General features: G+C 42.3%; 1 pseudogene; it reads left to right on the forward strand.

Moving 5' to 3' along the window:
• The first annotated feature begins 1,594 nt into the window (after positions 1–1,594).
• LOC127214739 (sodium- and chloride-dependent transporter XTRP3-like) overlaps positions 1,595–19,446 on the forward strand; it is a 104,158-nt pseudogene continuing 86,306 nt past the window's right edge.

Raw genomic sequence — 19,446 nt, forward strand, 5'->3', positions numbered from 1 at the left:
CTGGCCCCATTCATGTGGCTATAGGTCCTACACACCCAGTACTTAAGCTAGTGGCTCACAATTCTCCAGCATGTAGCTCCTCCCCCTGGGGACCCTGGAGGACCCCAATCATGATGTTCCCTGGCCATATTCCATGAGGATGAAAAGCTGCAAGCCTCTGGAATACACATGCCATTTCTTTTTCTGTTCTTTCTTTCTTTATTTTTCTTTTCAATATTTTGATGGACAAAGAGGCCAGCCCAGACCCATAGGGTAGGGGAGAGAACTCTCCTTTTGGTGCAAGGATCAATGAAGAATAGTGACCATATTTAATTCACCAAGTATGCTCCTTGCTGGCCCTTCCCCTCTGATGTCTCATTTGGTCCCAGCTACCTACCCTCTGGGGATGTACACAAATGCCACCCCCTGCTTAATGTGTGTCTGGTGCTGAACATGGCATGCACGAGTGTGAGGTCATTTCATCATCACCACACCACTTAGGGGTGTTGGGCCATCGTAATGATACCTGGATGCAGAAGCCAAGCATCTATGCGAACATACCAGGTGTGGCCTACTGCACCCTTCCAGAGTGACCTTCAGTCACTGTCCCCTGGCACCTCCAGGATGTGATTCTCCTAGTTTGTAAAAGCAAAGGATCTAGAGCCATCAGTGTTCATACATGTTCTGTATACCTTTCATGCCCAAGAAAGGGAAGCAGACAGGAAGCCTGAGCCATTGTTTAAGGAATGAGGAAGGGTCCACCTGATGTGACCTCCTCCATCTTTGGAAGAAATATGTCCGGGGCATTAGAACTCATCTTCAAACTGCCTCCTCATGATGAAGAGCTATGAAGGCCATCAGAGTGTGCTGAGGCAGCAATGTATGCTGTATATTGGAAAACAGGGGAGGCTGCCTGGCCCCTTGGGCACTGACATGCACTTACTGGCCTGAGTTCTCAGTGGAGTGGGAGGAGTTGCTCTGTAATGCTATTGATACCTGTATAGTCTGCCACATGCAAAGTCAACAACTTACAGCTCTCTGGTTATGTTTGGGATGACAAAGGTTGACAATACTCCCAAGCGAACACACTTTAGAGCAACCTAATGGCAAATTCTCACTTCTCACAGTGATACACACTGTGGGACCTCATAGATCAGACCTGGCTGGGGGTAAGTGTTGTCTGTCTGTCACACTCCTGCCACATGGATGGGGCTGGCTCCAGGAACTTGACCTCCAAAAGGAGCAAGTTCACATCAGGCATGTAGTTGGCCCTTCTCCATAGTTCTGCTGGGTGGTTTTGGGAAAGCTCTGAGCTTTAGTTTGCTCTTTGGAAGGAGGACAATGCTTTTGTGTGAACTAACTGCATAAACAAAATACTGAGCCCAGGACCTGACACTTAGATGTCAAAAATCCGTTACTGATCTACCATCTCAGATGATCAGAGTTGAGGGGTAGTAATTCCCAAGATGATGTCATAGGTGTGGTATCAGGTCTAATGAAAACCTAAAGGAAGAGTGTTCTTGTTTGGGGATCTCACCATAGTTGTGTCATTCAAGTCCCACTGGTTAAATGACACATATCTGATCTTCAGCATGGCCCTCTGCTTTGCTCACAGGTGTTGCTATTGTGGTGGTCTCCTTCTTCCTCTCAATGTACTACAACGTCATCAATGCCTGGGACTTCTGGTATCTCTTCTACTCCTTCCAGGTAAGCCAACCTCTGGTCAGAGCAAAAGCAAAAAGGGTAGAAGATGCAGGTCCACTCACCAAGTGGGGAGCTGGTAGAGGATGAGAACGCCAGCCTGTGGGAACCCTCTCAGTGAGGGGGGAGCGTGATGGGAGCCACAAGCCAAGCAGGGATGACAGAATCTGGATCCACTACTTATCACAATGTAAGCCAAACTATGCACTGTGTGTGCGCACGTGTGCATGCATGTGCGTTTGCATGTGTGTACACATGTGCACAATCATTTCTGAGGAGCAGGTCCACAGCACTCATTGGAATATCTACAGGAATATTTTCAATGACAAGCATTTTAAACAGTGCATTATCTAAATTCTTGTTACTGATATTCTGGAAGGGTCTAGGCTTTGTGGAAAATAAATATGAGCCACAATTCCACACTAAGCGCTGGAATGTTCCTCTCCACCAGTCACATTCTATCCCACCCCACCCCCATCTTCATCCTTTTCACTCTCAGAGACTCTAATCCCACTGCCCCCATATCAGCCTCTTTCCAGATGGAAAAAGAAGAGAAGGACCCAGGAATTACCACTCTAATATCCATGCATTCCATACTTCACAGAACTTCCCCCCCCCCCTTACCCCTGCAGTAAATCCTCTTCCAAGGTTACAGGATAATGACACAGCAGACCTTCACTTGCACTTCTATGGGCCATGCAGGTCCCCGGAACATATAAATCTACACTGGCATGGCCATATACACGACATGAGAGCTTTTGTTCAATCCCAGGAGCTACAAGTGACTCTATAGGACTCTACTTTATGGGAAGGTGTGGGTCCTTCTTAGTGGGTACATTTAGCAAAGCAAATATAAGGACCCTATCTTTACCTTCTGATGCAGATGAAGGGAGAAGAACACTGAAAATCTCTCAGTTGTTCCATGCCCTAGAGCTTCTTCATGTAGCATGTTCATTGGCAGGAATATTAAAAAAAAAAAAAACAAAAACAAACAAACAAACAAACAAACAAAAAAAAACTGACGTCGAGCTCATCTCAAGCAAAGGACCCCAGAGGTATCCTCAGATTTGCAGCCAAATATGTGAAACAGTGTGAATTAGAGTGGCCTCAGCAGAGGGCCCAGAGAATATCGGCTAGGCAACTGAGCTTAGAGGGCTTCTGTTTCTTAGCTGGGACCTGCTGCTGGTTCCATCAGACACCACAGTGTCTCCCTCCTGTGGCCTGTACATACAAATGGGCTCACTGCTCAAGATTCTAACTCAAGTACCTTCACAGCTTTGTTTTTAAATTATTTTTAAAGTTTATCTTATTTATTTTATGTATATGGGTGTTTCACCTGAATGTCTATGTACAACATGCATGCCTGGTGCCTGCAGAGGCCAGGAGAGCGTGTCAAATTCCCTGGGACTAGAGTTACAGAAGGGGAGCCATCCTATGGTTACTGGGAATCTAACCTGGGGAAAAACAGCCAGTACCCTTAACTAGTGAGCCATCTCTCCAGCCCTACAACTGGTTTTGAACAGGGTAGCTACAAGGATCTGGAAAGACTAGGCCAGGAAGCCTCTGATCCACTGTACTCTGTTGTTTCACGCAAGCCAGGCTAGCCCATATTTACAGGATAAGGTGTGAAGCCTCCTGTCAAAGACGCTTCCTATCATCCCACCAAGCCCTTGACCATTCCCTTGACTGTCTGTTGATTCTCACTTCATTGAAAAGGATCCCCTGCCATGGTCTGTCTGCCCACTTAATGGTAAGGGCACAGGCTACGACGAGGAGTATGAAAAGGCTTCGTCAATGCAGTACTTCTGGTGCAGGAAAACACTCAACATCTCACCATCCATCCAGGAGAATGGAGGACTGCAGTGGGAGCCAGCACTGTGCCTCATCCTGGCCTGGCTGATGGTGTATCTGTGCATCCTGAGGGGCACTGAGTCAACCAGCAAGTTGTGCTAGGGAGTGTGATGGGACTGAATCTGGTCCATGCTAGGAGCTGTCTCTTGCTGTCCAGAGTAGAGGCTCAGTGGGTCAGAAGGCATGGATGGTGTTATTGGCATGTCCCTGTACTAGCTGACAGTGGAGGGTGTCAGAAGTGATTAAAGTTGTAGCACTGAATCTGAAATGACAGGCCCCAGCCAGTTCTCACACTCACCTGTACCAGGTCATTTCATGGAGATATTCAAACACCCTGCTATTCAGTCCTTCCACCTCAAATGCCAGAGCTATTATTCTGTGGAGGGAACCTCAACATCAGACTAGCCAGCCTCTGGGGACTTTATTGTGTAGTTGGATTTGGGGTCCCATTTCAAAGTGCTTTCAGGAAATCAATACAACCCAGAACTGTTGGGTTCTCCCTTGTTTTTTTGTTTTGTTTTGTTTTGTTTTGTTTTGTTTTGTTCTGTTGTGTGGTATGGGGTTTTAGTTCTTGTTTTGGCTTTTATTTTTAAAGTGTCTCCTTATGTACTTCAGGCTGGCATGAAACTGGCTGAACGGCCCAAGTTGGCCTCAAACTCAGTGATCCTCCTGACTCAGCCTTCTGAGTGTTGGGATTTTAGGCCACAGATATGCCAAAATACCCAGCAAAGGCCTTTTATTTGCCTAAGCTCGTTCTTTCTGTTGAAATGCCCAGGTTTCCATTCATCCTAGGGCTGGAGTATCTGCTGTATTTCCTTCACCCGTACCTGTTTCAAACTGGGGTGAATGCTCCATATTCAGCTATTAGGCAAAGCAAATCCATAGTGGATCACGGTGTCTTATTCTTCTAACAGCCCCTCAGAGTAGATACATGAGGTCACTCCCAAAAGGATTAGATAAGCAAAGTATTATTCGCAAAATCACAGCCAGGGACAGCAGACTGAGGACATAGCCCATATTTACTCCAAGCTCTTCCCATCCTATTGGTGACATGCAGCATGAATATTCTCTTCACATCCTTTGTGACTTAGTCATTTACAATTTTTCTTCTTCTGACAATCCCATGAGACCCCTAGATCTCACTCTCCTGATCACCTGCCTGCCTTCTCCAGCACTGACATGTTTGTTCGGTTTTGTTCTTTCATGAGGCATCAAGCTTAGAACAACCTATGTCATTGAGATATTGCATGACAACCCCAATGTTGTTTCTGGTATGACATATCACATTATTTTCTAAGTCCCCATAGTGGCCAGCATCTTAGCCCCAAAGCACTTTGCCTCACAGCTGAGCAGAAGAATCAGGGTGTTCTTTCTCAGCTGAGATCAGACCTTGCAGCATCTGCTCTGTCCCAACCTAGACCAAGCATGATCCAAAAGATCTAATGGTGATGTCTGTACCCTTGAATATTAAAGCAGTCCTTTCCTCTCCAGGCCTCTTATAGTTGTGAAAATAAGTAGAGTCTGGACATGATGCCATATTAATCCTAACCATCTATTTTCTCTCCTTATACTATGACCCCCCACCCTGACTGAAATGCCCCAGGGTTCCATGTATGGGGAAAGATGCTGCCTTTTCCTTTTTGTTTGAAATCTCTTTTATTCTCCTCTGAAGTTTTACTTATTGGTCAGAGTTATTTCTCCTGATAGGTTAAGCTAAAGCTAGATCACATGTCCAGCCATCCTTCCCACAAGAAAAAGAAGGAAGCCACTTTGTGAGGACTCTAGAAAGCCCAGAAGAAACACAGCCCACTGGCGGGGGTGGGGTAGAAGTCCAGAGCTTTCCCCGAATGTCTTCTTAGTGCCCAGTGTTATGGACCCGGTTCAGCCCTCCCCCATGCCCCTGAATTTCTTTGACATCACTGGCAAAAGGACTCTTATCCATTTGCATCTCACCTGGTTTGACATATTAGATATTTGGGTAAATTCACTAACCCCCTAAATGTGTAAGAAGCCATGGTAAACATATATCCCACATTCTCAGTGTCCTTCTGACAGTCTTAGAAGTACATGAAGTATGGTGCCATGCCAAGGAAGAAATGGAAGACTGAGATTAATTGAAGCATATCAAGACATGGTCACTAGCTGGGTTTCTCAGAGGTGGATCCAACCTAAAAGAAGATTGATAAAACAAAACCAACCTTGTGAAAAGTTTTGTTTTGTTTTGTTTTTGTCTATGAATCTAGGCATACATAGAAAGTGAATTACCCAAAATTTCCCACCCAGGGTAGGCAGATGTTTATCTGAAAGCCCTTACTTTCAGGCTTTTAGAAGTCAGGGTGACCCTGAGTCTGAGATTCCCCTGCCAAAGAGACTAAGAACACATCCTTAAATTGTGATGCATGTCAACAGGGAAAGAAGATTGGCTTAACCAAATAGACTTTTCTTTTTATGAAGAATGCACAAAATCAGTACATTTGTTGCATTTGTTGTGGGGACTTTGCCCTGTGCACTGTTTTCTACATATGGACATGCCTAACCAGGCTCCCCTCGGATCCCATCCAGAAAACCCAGTTCTGCCCCTTAAGACACTAATTTCACTTTGGAGATAACATAGATCCTGTAAGTGATTAGTCTTTCTGATTTTCTTGGGACCTCAGAAAGCTGAGTCAAATCTGGCTGAAAAAACAAAACAGAACAAACAAACAAACAAAAAAAAAAACAAAAACAAAACAAAACAAAACAAAACAAAAAAACAAAAAACGTGTTGTGTGGGCTCCTCCAGCCTTTCAGCCTTTCTTAGAGAAACAGGGGCTCGGGGAGTGTTGCCTCTCATGCACTGGAGAAGAAATTTCATGGGGGCAACAGACATGAGCAGCCATGTCCCACACTTTCTTTCTCAAGACCATACTCAGAACCTGTGTCCTACTCAGGACCAGTGCTACCCACAGCTCTTAGCAGCTGTGGATGCAGCCTAAATGCCAAAGAATTAAGGTTTTTGTGGGAGTGGCTGTCCCCATCTCTCCAGCAGTCTTATTCTGTTCCTGGATGCCTACAGGTGGTCTACTTCATCGCGTTGATGCCCTACTGTGTGCTGATATCTACTTGGTCCGTGGCCTCACAATCCACGGAGCTACCAATGGCCTGAGGTACATGTTCACACCCAAGGTATGGTTTGCAAGGGAAGGGGACTGTCACTTTCTGGGATACCTGGGAGGAAGGGGAAAGAGGGTAAGATCTGTAATCATCAGAGCTGGTGTGAGCCCATGACTGGGCCAAAGACTATAGATATCCTGGAAGTTATGTTCTCTGTAGCCTGTCCTGCATCCCTCACTACAACTAGTGACTAGTGCCTGTGCCTTCCTTCAGGTCTTCCTGCTCCAGTTCTCACCTAAAGCCCAGTCCAGACTCCCCACTAAGCTAGGGACCATGGACATCTCTCCAGTCATCTCCCTTATCTGATCCCATATTTTCTTAGACCTTTTCCCTCTAGGGAATGCTATGGTCCCGTCCTTAACGTTTTTTTTTTCCAGTCACCCTAGCCATTGTTCTTCAGTGTAGATGTTATTGAATTTAGAGTAGGGCACATTCTTTGCTGGACAAATGGCTGGAATCATATGACTGTATCCTTTCAAAATGGACACTCTTATTGCATAGGCCTTAAGTGTCAGTACTGGAGTAATCTCGAACTTGACTCCACATCCACCTAAATTTCCTGTGTGGTAAGACTGTTGTTGTGGTAGGCTGGTGATTTAGATGTTTTATGTGTTTTAGACTATTAGACCAGGCAATACTCAATTGCACTCTCCATGGGTAGGGTGCCATAGAGGGTATGAGAGGAAGATTGCTGAGTAGTTTACCTGCCAGGAAATACACTGGAGACATTCTGAGACATGGACCTAGAATTCAGCCCCAAGTCATTCTGACTACCTGTGAGTTGGAAGTAATTTCTTCCCCATCTCTGAGCTTTCATCTCCTGGGAGGGAAGAGTTTGGGATTAGAGCTCAGGATTCCTCAGCCCTATCCCTACTGGCCTTCTAGATGAAACAGCTAGCCAACCCCAAGGCCTGGATCAATGCAGCCATGCAGATCTTCTCCTCACTGGGCTTGGGGTTTGGCAGCCTGATTGCCTTTGCCAGCTACAATGACCCCTCCAACAACTGCCAGAAGCATGCCATCATTGTGTCCATCATCAACAGCTCCCACCTCCAGATATGCCAGCATCGTGTCCTTCTCCATCTACGGCTTCAAGGCCACCTTCAACTATGAAAACTGCTTAAACAAGTGAGTCTAAGCTGTCCCTCAGAACCGTGGACCCCAAGTGGGAAGGCAAGGCTCCAAAGCCCTGAGCTGAAAGGGAGACTGGGAAGGACTGGGTTCCCAGAAGTCAAGGAGTAGACTAAAGACACCAGTATTGAGGTCTGCAATGTGAGGGTCAGTTCTGTTTCCTCGACGTGCTAATTGCTGCCTTCTACCAGCACTAGAAACTGAGGGTCCAGAAAGCAAAGGCCGCCTTGCAGGGAATGGGACATTTAAGGTAGGCATTGCACTTAGCAGAAAGGGGCGTTCAGGAAAAAACAAAACCAAAACCAAACAACAACAACAACAAACACACCAGTGTCTTCATCTCATTTGTAAGCAAGGCCTCTCTAGCCGAGTCTACTGTCTTTGGCTTCCCTCAAAACAAATGCTAATATGTCCAGTAGGGAGGTCACTTACATGAGTAGCCATCTCTAAACTAGGACTTAAATTAATGGAAATCAGTATACATGCAAATCATTTAATTCGTACTGTGATATAAAATTAAGCTTAATAATTCTAGGCCAAATGTAGTGGTGCATGCCTTTAATCTCACCAATATGGAGGCAGAGTCAAATGAATCTCTTAAGTTTGAGACTAGCCTGGTCTACACAACAAATTCCAAGACAGCCGAGGTTGCATAGTAAGGCCCTGCCTGAAAATAAGTAAATATGTTTAAGTGATTCTAAACTTATTTCTAAGCGGTTGGTCAATGGCATTAGCCACATTCTTGTGTTGTCACCACCAAAGGGTACGAATCTGGCTATGAAGTATTGAATGCTTCCAACATCCTACCCAATCTCACTGGAGGCCACTTATCCAGATGTGAAGTAGCCTGTTGGGAGGTAGTTTCTGTTCTCATCTCTTCTGCACTGGGCAGGAGGGAAGAGGCTACCCACCTTCCTCCCAGGTTTTAGAGCCAATGGCTTTTTAGTGGTATATGTTAAGATGATAGTCTGCTCTGCAGGGTGATTCTGCTGCTGACAAATTCTTTTGAGCTAGAAGATGGCTTTCTGACAGCCAGCAACCTGGAGGAGGTGAAGGACTACCTGGCATCCACCTACCCAAGCAAGTATAGTAAAGTGTTCCCACACATTAGAAACTGCAGCTTGGAGTCAGAGCTGAACACTGTAAGAGGCCTGGAAAGGGTGGGCACTGCCTCTCTCCACACGGTCCATGAAGACTTGTGGAGAGAGACATGGTCCCCTGCAACAGTGATGAGAGACTGGACTCCTGCTCTCTCCCAGCTGCTACTAGGAATTCTTTTCATTTCCCTGTGTCTTTTTGAAATTTCCAAAACTTGAGAAAGGCAAAGGACAAGGTAACACACTGTCTTACTTAGGGTTACTTAGAGGAGGAGAGGGTTTATTTGGCTGCACTCTCACATTGCTGTTCATCATTGTAGGAAGTAGGGACAGAAATTCGAACAAGGTAGAAAGCTGCAGGCAGGAGCTGATGCAGAGACCTTGGATGGGTGCTGCTTACAGTTTGCTCAACCTGTTTTATTAATAGAGCCCAGCACCACCAACAACACAACGGACAGTGTACTCTCCCAGCAATCATTATTTAAAAAAATGCTTTACAGACAGATCTTATGGAAGCATTTCTCAGCTGAGGTTCCCTACATCCAAGTTGACATAAAACTATCCAGCACTCAAACACCAATATTTCCAATTCTCAAATTAACACTATAAAACTTTTTGTTATATAAAATGTAGATTTTTATACAGGACAAGCAAAATTATTTTAAGGACACACAATTAAATGTCCCTGAAATTAATAGAAAGTTTTCCCTACTCATTGTAGACAAAATCCCTTACAGTTTTGTGCCCATGATACATTGTTTTTAAATTTTATTTATTAACATAATATCCATGCATGCCTATGAAGGGCCTGATGATTTGATACAAGTATGACATATATAGCCGCTAGACCAATGCCCCTAGCATTTCCTTCTCCTCATACATGGATTATATATATATATATATATTACTCTTCTAGTTATTTTTGTGTATCATGGATTCTTGTAGATTAGAGTTACCTACACTTCTGGGCACAGAAGCAGCGATTTCTGCTTCTAATTCCTGTGTTTTTGTGACTCTTGTCTAACCTCTGTCTTCACTCGCTGCCTTTCCATCTTCTTGGAGGTTCATTTATCACTTTCTACAAATGAGTGCAAAAATGCATTATTTGTCTATGATTTGTTTTATTTACCATGATGCCTTCACTTGTCTCTACCTTTACACTTGACAAGATTTCATTCTTTTTATGGCTAAGTATTATTCCTTTGTGGATACATACCACGTGATTTGTATATGTTCACTCTTCCATGGATGGTTTTATATCCTAGAGTTTTTTTAAAGGAATATCACAGTAAACATGAGAGTGCTGCTATATCCTTGACACATGGCTGTTAAGATCCCTTTGCAATAATATCTAATTGTGGTTTTTATTTGTATTCCCTTGAAGATTAATGATGCTGACTTTTTGTTCATATATTTGCTGGCTATTTGTGTCTTAAATTTTTAGATGTTTTTATTTTATTTGACACATATGAGTATTTTGCTTGCATGTGTATGTGTATGCCAAATGTATGTCTGGTGCTCGCAGGGGTAAGAAGAGGGCTATGACAGTGGTTATGAGTTGCCACGTGGGTGCTGGAAACTGAACCCAGGTCTTCTGCAGGAGCAGCAGGCGCTCTTAACCAGTGAGCCAGCCCTGACGTCCCCTCATTTCTTTTTAAAGAAATGTCTATGTAGCCCATTTCTTTGCCCATTTTTTAAGGTGGACTCTTTGCTCTCCAGTTGTTTCAGCTCTAAATAAATAGAATTAAGGGAATGAGAGGTATTGACAATAAAAGAGTCAAAATGCTAATGAAAGATGTCAAGATGACTCCAGGAAAGGAAAGATACTCTATGGAGCAGATGTCCTAGTTAATTTTCTGTTCCTGTGAAGAGACACTATGTATTATGTACTCTGTACTCTGTACTATGTACTATGTTCTATGCTTATCAAAAAAGCATTTAATTGAGGCTTTGCCTACAGTTGCTTTGAGTCTATGATCGTGGAAGGAAGCATGGCAGCAGGCTAGCAGGAAGAATGCCTGCTTATATCTAATCCACAGGCAAGAGGCAGAGGGAGGGGAAGGGTGAATGTGGAAGGAGTAAGAGGTAGGACATTGTAGAAAAAAAGAGAGGATTGGGTTCAGTCTGGGCTCCCTCAATGGCATACACACTCCCTTCAACAAGGCCATCTCTCCTAACCTTCTAAAATAGTTCTACCCACTGTGAACCAAGGGCTCAAATATATGAGCCTGTGGGCACCATTCTCATTCAAACCATCACAGAGTTCTTATTATTATTGTTGTTGTTGTTATTATTATTGTTGTTTTTGTTATTATTAATGTTGTTATTATTATTATTATTAATGTGTTCATACTACCCAAGACAGTTCACAGATTCAGCTCAATCCTTACCAATAATAATGTTCATAGAATCAGAAAAAAAATCTTAAAATCTACATGACACTATTGAATAAAAGAACGAAACTGAAGTCATATCAATACCTGATTTTAAGGCTGTCTACAAAGTGTCTGGTATTGGCTTGAGAAAAGACAAGGAGACAAGTACAACATAGTAGAGTACCTGGAAATCCACATATTTCTATCAAAGACACCAAGAGAATACATTGGAAAGCCATCATATCAATTACTGATGCTAGATCCACATCTCACATGCTGTACAAAAGTCCAAAAGTATGAAAAGTCTAAGGGGAAACAGGGGAAACACTTGAAGACATAGGTTTGTGTGTACCTATGTTTTGGGATAAGACCCCAAAACTTGCAACAGAGTAAAAACCAGTGGGATTACATCAAAGAAAGATCTTTCTGTGCAATAAAAGAAATAGTCAGTAGCATGAAGAAAATATTTAGGAACTCACACACACATTCACAGAGTAAGGGGGAGACTTAAATAAATAATATTGTTTTGTTAGCAGTTGTACTAAGTAATGACATTTTTAAAATAGTAAATACATAAAAAACAAATTTAATTATGGCATTTTAATACATAAGTTTCATTGCTCCTTATTCTTATTCACCTTCTCTCTATCCTCCCTCTTTACCCCTTCTTTCTGGTATAATTTAGAGGGAAAGTATATGTTGGAGGTGTAAGAATAGAGGAATTACTATAAAAATACAAAAAGAAGTCATAAAAAGCTGCTCAAGTAAGATGATTGTGGTTGATACATTGTTTATGAACTAATGAAGCAATGAAGATCAGAGAAGCAAAGCATCCAGGCTACCAGAGAGCTCTGTCCTGTACCAGGGCTGGAGAGATATTATTCATAGCAAGCTGGAGACTAATTGCCAAGAGTAAATACTTAATGCCCTGCTCCTATCTTATATATTAGTGCTGGGGATTAAAGCTGTGAGCTCTGTTTCTCTTTTAGACTGATTCACTTCTGGTGTAGCCCTGAATGGCCTTGTAAATCCAACATTAAGTATTTTTGAATTTTATATTTTCTTACTCTCTGTTGTTGACTGTGGCCTTCTCTTGTGGCTCACCTTTTAGTTGTAACAGGATTTGCTTTAAACTCTGTAGGGATATGGAAGAGTGTTATCTCTCCCTCCATCTTTGTTCCTGGGGATTGGGTTTTGATTTAGGAACATGCTTTCTCTCATTCACCTAAGTCTGTCAGATAATTTCCTTTGTGAATGTCTTTGCATATCTTCTGTTACATTGCTATTGTAAATAGTGTCTTTCTCCTTATTTCTACGGTTGTTTATGTTGGTGGCAGAAGAAACAAACATTTTTGTATGTTAGTCTTGTACCTTGAAATCTTGATGCATTTCCTAATGAATTCTCACAACTACAGATTGCTCATATTTTCTCTATAAACTATCCTATAACCTGTGGATATAATTTAGCACATTTCTTTTCAGTGTCTGTATTTCAACCCTTTTTTTATTGTGGTTTCACTATTATTATTGATTTTATTGGAGTCTCAGGCACAATTGTTTTCCTGTACTTTGAACACAGTGAAATTCCAAGTTTTAGGTGAACACTCTGACTAGTTCTTAGATTTACTATAAAGACTTTTTCAGACTGCTTTTAGAGAATACTTTCAAGGCCAGGATAAAGGTTCCATGGCCTTTGCTTATTGGTTAGGTTAGGGAGTAGTTGTTTGTTTTTTGTTTGTTTGTTTGTTTTGTTTTGATTTTCTCTTTTTTATTTTTTTTAATTTTATTTAATTTTATATAATAGTCCCATTAAATGAAAACAAACATTTATATACAATATTTGGGAATTTGGGTGTCGTTCTTTCCAAACTACTTCCTGCTGATAAGGGGCGCTGTCTTGGGGGATACGAAGAAGATTCAGATATCCTGGCTGTAGTTTGTAGGGATGTTTTGTCTAGCTGTTTGGAATGTAGGATCAGCTTGTATTCTGTTTCAGGCAGTCTGGCATGATCAAACCACATTAGTCTGGAAGGAATCCACATCTTTTCATTTTCTGTGGAAACAAAAATAGAAATCCTTTTCCCCAGTAACTTGTCCTTCAACTTAAATTTTGGAGTCAAAGCACTTTTTTACTTTTTTTTTTTTTGTTTAATATATTATTTTACATGTCGATCCCAGTTCCCTCTCCTTCCCTCCCTCCTCCCTCCCTCGCTCACTCCCCTGAGCCCTCCCTCCTTCCTTCCCTCCCTTTTTACCCTCTCTGCCCTCTCACATGCACTCTAAACACCCTCCCCCTCCCATCCCCCCACCCCAATTCCATATGTAGGGGAGTGCCATCCAGTTGGGGTCATGTAGATCTGACAGGTTCTGTGAAGTAGGGACTAGGGCTTCTCTCCTGTCTCTAGATTAAGGCAGTTATCCCTCCATGGGAGATATGTTTGCAAAGTTCTTTTGTGAACCAGGGACACATCCTGGCTCCGCTGTCTGGGGTCTCTTAGACTGCTCAGTCCTTCTGGCTGAGACCCATAATCAGGGGGGCCTGAGTCAGTCCCATGCTGGCTTCCCAGCTATCAGTCTAGTGGCCCTTAGCTCCTCCTTGTTCAGTTAAGCTGTCTCTATGAGTTTCTGCTGCATGGTCTTGTCCTCTCCATCTGCATGTAGGTTCTAGTTCGACTCAGTGTTTATGTATGGGTGTTTGATCCTTTTTTCAGCAGGCATTAGTTGAGGGCTCCATGGAGAAGTTAGTTGTTGATCTCACTCTCTGGGAAGGGCATTTATGATAGTCTTTCCACATAAGCTCAACTTGTTAGTTGAGAGCAATCTTATTGTTCTCTCGACCTTTCTTTGTGTTCAATTTTATCTTCAAACCAATATTGGATCCCTCTTTTATCTTCTCTCTCTCTGTCTCTGTCTCACTCTCTCTCTCTTTCCTATATTCTATTCCTAACCAGGCTCGATCTTCCTGGTCGCACATGTTTTACTTTCCTCCCCCTCATTTTCTCCTACTTCTCTCTCCATTCGCTGTCCTCCCCCACTTCACCTGAGCTCTGGGGGACTTGCCCCTTCCCAGTTCTGTAAGGGACTTTATATGAATCTCTTAGAATACACCTTGTATCCTAGTTCATCTGGTGATGTGAATTATAGGCTGGTGATCATTTGATATATATCTAAAATCCATATATGAGTGAGTACATACTGTGTTCCTCTTTTTGTGACTGGGTTACCTCATTCAGGATGGTTTCTTCAAGTGCCATCCACTTGCCTGCGAATTTCAAGATACCATTATTTTTTTCTGCAGAGTAGTATACCATTGTGTAGATTTGCCACATCTTCATTAACCATTCTTCAATTGAGGGGCATCTAGGTTGCTTCCAGGTTCTTGCTATTACAAATAATGCTGCTATGAACATAGTTGAACAGATGTCTTTGTTGCATGGATGTGAATCCTTTGGGTATATGCCTAAAAGGGGGATTGCCAGGTCCTGTGGTAAACTAATTCCCATTTTCCTGAGGAACTGCCATACTGATCTCCAAAATGGCTGTATGAGTTTGCACTCCCACCAGCAGTGGAGGAGTGTTCCACTTTCTCCACATCCTCTCTAACATAAGTCATCACTGGTGTTTCTAATTTTAGCCATTCTGGCAGGGGTAAGATGGTATCTCAAAGTTGTTTTGATTTGCATTTCCCTGATAGATAAGGATGTGGAGCATTTTCTTAAGTGTCTTTCAGCCTTTTTGATTTCCTCCATTGAGATTTCTTTCTTCAGTTCTGTACCCCATTTTTTAATAGGGTTATTTGGTGTTTTGTTGACTAGTTTCTTGAGTTCTTTGTATATTTTGGAGATCAGCCCTTTGTCAGATATAGGATTAGTGAAAATCTTTTCCCAGTCTGTGGGCTGCCATTTGTTCTTGTCAACTGTGTCCTTTGCCTTACAGAAGCTTCTAAGTTTGAAGAGGTCCCATTTATTAATTGTTTCTTTCAGTGTCTTTGCCCCTGGAGTTATGTTCAAGAAGTGGTCTCCTATACCAATTTGTTCAAGGGTACCTCCTACTTTCTCTTCTAAGAGGATCAATGTGGCTGGATAGATGTTGGGGTCTTTGATCCATTTGGACTTGAGTTTTGTGCATGGCAACAGACATGGGTCTATCTGCAGTCTTCTACACACCCTCATCCAATTTTGCCAGCACCATTTGTTGAAGATGCTGTCCTCGCCCCATTGTATAATTTTAGCTGTTTTGTCGAAAATCAGGTGTTCATAGGTGCGTGGATTAATATCAGGATTTTCAATTCGATTCCATTGGTCTACCTGTCTATTTTTATGCCAATACCAGGCTGTTTTCAGAACTATAGCTCTGTAGTAGAGTTTAAAGTCAGGAATGGTGATGCCTTCTGAAGTTCTTTTATTGTATAGAGTTGTTTTGGCTATCCTGGGTCTTTTGTTTTACCATATAAAGTTGATTATTATCGGTGAAGAATTGTGGTGGGATTTTAATGGGGATTGTATTGAATCTGTAGATTGCTTTTGGTAAGATTGCCATTTTTACTATGTTAATCCTACCTAAGCAAGAGCATGGGAGATCTTTCCATTATTTTTGTTTTGTTTTGTTTTTTTTTTTTTTTTTTTTTTTTTTTTTGTTCTTTTGTTTTCTGGGGTGTACCATTGTCCACGGAGAGATACAACACTTTCCTCTTTTTGCTTGTTGTTCTAGTTAGAGTTATAATTGCTATGAAGAAAGGCCATGACCCAAAGCAAGTTGGGGAGGAAAGGGTTTATTTGTCTTACACCTCCATCAGGACCTCAAGGTAGATTCCTGTAGATAAGAACTGATGTAGAGGCCACGAGGTGTGCTGCTTACTGGCTGCTCCCCTCCCCCTCACTAATTAAGAAAATGCCCTGCAACTTATGGAAGCATCTTCTCAGTTGTGGTCCCCTCTGTTCAGATAACTGTAGTTTGTGTTAAGTTGACATAAAACTAACCAGCAATGTTGTAGAGCTCTGGGCCCTGCCTACAGGATCTATAGCCTGACCCTCCATTCCTGCACAACTCAGACACCAAGACGCTGACACCCAGGCTTCGAGATCTAGATCCCACTTGGGCAACTATGGCACCTGTTCTAAGCTTTGGCATCCATTCAGTTGCCTTCTTTTGGTTCTGACACTTAGTTTTTCCTTGCTTGTTTTTGAGATTGGCTTTATGTCCAAGATGTTATAATTACTGATTTTATTTTATTTTATGTTTTTAGAATTACTTTCTTTCCCCTGCTCCTGCCATTCTCTCTCTCTTATTTCCTTTCCTTTCTAATATATATTCTCTACTGTTTGAAATTTGGACTTTCATATCTCCTTCCTGAAATCTCTTAATTAATATTTAACTTAACACAGCTTAATGTTAGAGAGTATTCATGAGTTCCCTTTCAAAAAGTGAAAGAATTTTAGATCACTTTCTCCTGTCTTTCCTGTCTTTGCATTTTTAAAGACAGAAGAATGATATAGAAATCCTGATCTTCCCACCTCTGCCTCCTGAGTGCTGGGATGAAAGGTGTGTGCCAGACCTGGTTCTCCTCTTCCATTTTAAACATTATTGTCATGTAGTTCTGGCCCTTTGAGCCTATAACTTTCTAAATACCGCAAACTTAGGATGCATAAGGCAGTGAGATATGTCCCTGGGCTCAGGGATGGACACACACACACACACACACAAATACACACACACACACACACACAATTTTATTTGTAAATACTCTTTCTTGCATTCCAGCTATCTTTGGGAGAGAGGAGCTAGATTTAAAATACCTTCCTGTGGGGCTAAATAGATGGTTCATCAGTTAGAAAAGCTTCGTGTTCTTCCAGAAGACCGGAATTTACTTCCCAACACTCACATCAAGTAGTTCAAAGTCACCCCCCAAAGCATCCGATGTTTCCTTCTGGCCTTGTGGGCACCTGCACACACATGGTACACAAACACACATGTACATGTACATATGCATATAACTAAATAAATCTTCTTTAAAATATTGTCTTATAAGGCAAGTTTTTTTGTTTATCGGGGGGGGGGGAGAAGGATGTGTTTTCAAGACAGAGTTTCTCTGTGTAACAGCTCTGGCTGTCCTAAAACTTATTTTGTAGACCAGGCTAGTTTCGAACTCACAGAGATCTGCCTGCCTCTGCCTTCTGAGTTCTGGGATTAAAGGTGTGAGCCATCATGCCTGGACAGGGCAAGATTTAGGGACTGTAAACTTTGTTAGATTTTGCTTCCACATAAACATTTGGCCCCATTTGTTTTCTGTCATTCTTTTTTCCTTATTTTTGTTTGTTTGTTTGTTTGTTTGCATCTTTTTGAGGCAGGGTTTTTCGGTGTATCCGAGACTCTTCTGGAACTCCCTCTGTAGACCAGGCTGGCCTCAAACTCAGAGATCTGCCTGCCTCTACCTCCTGATTGCTGGGATTAAAGGCGTGTTCTATCACTGCCTGGCAATGTATAAGAGTCTTTTTAAACATTGTTTTATGTATATTTTGTCTACATGAACCATGTGCATTCCCAGTGCCCATAGAAGTCAGAAAATGCTGTCAGATCTCTGGAACCAGAGTTAGCCACACTGTAAGCCACTGTGGGTACTAGGAATTGAACCCAGGTCCTTCGGCACAGAAGCATATGAACGCTCTTAAACACCAAGACACTTTTTCAGCCCCTGGCCCCTTTTCTTAAAGAACTTGTGCCAAGAGTAGTTTTTTTTTTTTTGTTAACAGTTATTTTCTCCCAATACTTGGATAACATTTGCCTTATAATTCTGGTTTCAATCGTTGCTGCTGAATTTTTCTTTTATTTTGATTTAAATTAATTGTGTGTGTGTGTGTGTGTGTGTGTGTGCGCGTGCATGTGTGGAGGTCAAAGGACAACTTTGTGGATTCAATTCTCTCCTACCTTTACATGGGTTCTAGAGATTGAACATAAGTTCAGGCCTGCATTACAAACAAATCTACTGGCTGAACTGTCTTGTCTGCCCTTCTTTTATTTTTATAAGTGAGCAGTCCTTTCTCTGACTTCCCTAAATATGTCCCTTTGTCTTTGGCATCTTTAGTGAATTTAGTATGGGTGGGTTTTTATTACCTCATCCAGGCCTGAACCTAAACACTATTAAACCTGCTAGATTTATGAATCCATGATTTCTTCTCAGTTTTGGCAAGTTCATACATACTATGTCTTAATTGTCACCTGTGTTTATGTCTTTTCTCCTTGAAGATCTTCATTTAGATTTATGTTAATCTTCTCCCTCCTATTCCACAGGTTTTATACCTCTTTGATTACATATTACACTCTCCATGTCATCATTTCATTGGGTTTCCTTCTGTGTTGTTAAAAGGGAATCTGAGGTGGTTTAATGAGAATGTCCCCATAAACTCACATGTTTTAATACTTGTTCCCTAGCTGGTAGAACTGTTTAGGAAGGATTAAGAGGCGTGGCCTTGTTGGAAGAGGTGTGTCTGCCTGCCTGCCTGCCTGCCTGCTGCTTGCTGTATCCCTGCATGCCTGCCTGCCTGCCTGCATGCCTGCCTACCTGCCTGCCTGAGGCCTGCCTGCCTGCTGCCTGCTGCTATGCTTTCCTCATGATGATCATGGATTCTAACCTTCTGCAGCCATGAGCCCCAAATTAAACACTTTCTTTTTCATAAGTTGCCTTGGTCATAGTGTTTTCTCGTGACAACAGGAAAGTGAGGAAGACAAAAGTTGGTACTACGTGGTGGGGTATTGCTGTGACAGGAAGCTGGCCATGCTGCTTTTGGAAGGAATATGGAAAACCTGGGGAAATTGGATTAGGAAAGCTGATGACTGCTATAAGCAGGGTTGAATGGACATCCTAGTCAGAGCTTGGAGAAAACAGTGCTAAGATCATTGTGGGTTATGGATGCTCAGCTCAAGAAACTTCAGAGGGCAACAGTATTAGTGACAGTGTTAGGAACCATTCTTGTGGTGCTTGGGGAAAAAATGAGGATGCTTTCTGCCTGAGGGCAAATTGAAATAGTTGGACTAATTTTATAGGCAGAGGAGATTTCAAAACAGCCAATTATTAACTCTATTGCATGGTTTTTAGTAATCACTTTCATGTGTAGCTACCATAAAAATAATAAGCAGGGCAAAAAGAAACACAAAATGCACAG

Source organism: Phodopus roborovskii, unplaced genomic scaffold, assembly GCF_943737965.1.
Source record: "Phodopus roborovskii unplaced genomic scaffold, PHOROB, whole genome shotgun sequence".
NCBI classification, from domain to species: domain Eukaryota; kingdom Metazoa; phylum Chordata; class Mammalia; order Rodentia; family Cricetidae; genus Phodopus; species Phodopus roborovskii.